This window comes from Aulonocara stuartgranti, assembly GCF_965226115.1.
Source record: "Aulonocara stuartgranti genome assembly, chromosome: 9".
NCBI lineage: Eukaryota > Metazoa > Chordata > Actinopteri > Cichliformes > Cichlidae > Aulonocara > Aulonocara stuartgranti.
In genome coordinates, this window is record NC_138960.1 from 18,340,645 (window position 1) to 18,342,856 (window position 2,212).

Here is a 2,212-nt window from a genome sequence, read left to right on the forward strand (position 1 = left end):
TTTGTGGGGCACACAACCCAAAGCCAGCAGTAAAACCTGAAGCTGGTAAGTTTCTCATGCCAGAAAGGCCAGGAGAAGAGGTCGTGATTGATTATACCGATATGATTGATACAGGCCCAGGTGGGGTGAGGTATTTGTTGGTGTGTGTGGATGTTCTGACTGGATGGCCCGAAGCATGGGCGACCAAATGTGAAGATGTGAAAAGTGTGATTAAGTGCTTAATCAATCATTACATTCCAAGGCATGGGTTTCCCAAGAGAATTAGATCAGACAATGGTACTCACTTCAAGAATAAAGATTTGCAAGAGGTAGAGAGGATGTTGGGAGTGCAACATAAGTTCGGGACGGTCTATCATCCTCAATCTCAAGGAAAGGTAGAGAGGATGAACCTAAATTTGAAAAACAAGTTGGCTAAAATTTGTGCGCAGACAGGGCTAAATTGGGTCGCAGCCCTGCCCATTGCTTTGATGACCATAAGATGTTCTGTTAACCAATCCACAGGTTTCACCCCTTATGAGCTGCTGACTGGGAGACAGTTTCCAGCACCCTGGACAGTGGTCCCGGTGGAGCAGCCCAGGACAAGCAACAGGTCTCATGCAGAATATTTTAATGAGTTGAAAGCTCTTGTGTCCAGCTTTACAAAACAGGTCACTTGTGAGAGACCCACGGGGAACGGAGAGGTCCCGGACGCAAAGGCAGTGTGGCTGAAGGTCATTAAGCGAAAGAGGAAGGAGCCCCGCTGGACTGGTCCGTATGAGGTGACCGCCCGGACGGCTACAGCAGTCCAGCTGAAAGGGAAAGGCGACACCTGGTACCATTGGTCGCAGTGTGCACCCGCACACGAGAGCTTGGTGGAGGAAAATTCGTCTTCAAGGAACGCAGGTGTCAAGGAACAGAGGCAGAATAAACCTCTTCACCTGTGTAACGGGCCGACCAGTAGTCCACCTGGAAGGCCGAAGAAAGAAGAGCAGCCTAGGAGGAGATCGCCGCGCCTACAGAAAGGAGTGGTAACAAATTGAGAGTTTGAAAAGGGGTGGTTTAAATAAAAAGAGTAAAAAAGGGAAAGTGGAAGGGGCTTGTTCTGTCAATTATGTTGTCTCTATCTGTATTGGTGGGTATTTTGGTGACCTGTGGTTGTTGTCTCATTCCTTGTGCCCGAAGGTTGGTAGAGAAAGTGATTGTAAAGGCAGTGGACCCTGGGGCGGTGGCCCCTATGTCCATGATGCCGATGATGGATCTGGAGGTAGCCGAGTGGACTGAGGAGTGAACAACAACCTGTGTATCGACCTCTGGTGTGCCAGAGGTCGTAAGGGGGAATTGTGGGGATGAACAAAAGTATTTTACCAGCATAATATAATCTGCAGTATGATCATTGCTTTAACAATGTAATAGATAGCTTTAAGATGGCCTTAAGATGTTTATGATGATGCTAACTTTGTATTTCAGGTGCAGTTATAACCATTTTATACATATTGCATATCTGTGCTTATTTGAGTTGATGTTCAGGTTCTTTAAAGGTTTTAAGCCTCACTGACGTGACTGTTCAGGTGATACATGCTGAGGGAAAACTAGAACATAGAAGGAATTGCAATACATGCTTACAAAACACTTATATCAGTTTATTTTATTATCTTTTATATGTTCATATTCTTATATTAAGGTTTTAGTAGAGGTTCTTGGTTAAAACATTTATTTAGTAGAAGACATACACATAGTCTCAGTGAGCTTCTGGTCTGGTAAAAGGTCAGAAGTGCAACAGGTGAATTGAGAAAGAGCATTTGAGGACGAGACACAGACAGTAGGTGAAGAGGTGACACAAAGAGCATGTGAGGTCAACACACACACACACACACACACACTTTAAATTAGATTTATTTAGAGGAAGAGGTTAGTTATGTTTGGCTGTAACTGCAAAATTGTCTTGGTAAAAGAGGAACCGTTTCTTGGTGTCTCGGCAAGAAAGAGGAACAAGACAAGAACTGAAAGGTAGACAGGAAGGGCTAGCCATGAAAATAGAAGATGATTTTCTAGGTGAAAAGTCATGATGATGTTGATCTGATCTATGTATAAAATGTATCTGTGACGCATGAAGGGGCGTCAGTAAACAAACCCTGATGTTATAAAATAATTGTTTGTGCTTTAGTAAGTTGAAGATCAATTGCTGTGTTCAGTGATCTTCCCACATGTGAATTAAAATCTTCGTTTGACTTCA

At 43.8% G+C, this 2,212-nt stretch overlaps 1 long non-coding RNA gene across 1 annotated transcript; it reads left to right on the plus strand.

Annotated features, from left to right (window-relative positions):
• The first annotated feature begins 205 nt into the window (after window positions 1-205).
• On the plus strand, window positions 206-2,212 carry LOC309713943. The gene is made up of 2 exons (XR_014278755.1): window positions 206-308; window positions 375-2,212. It is a non-coding gene; the product is annotated as an uncharacterized lncRNA (long non-coding RNA).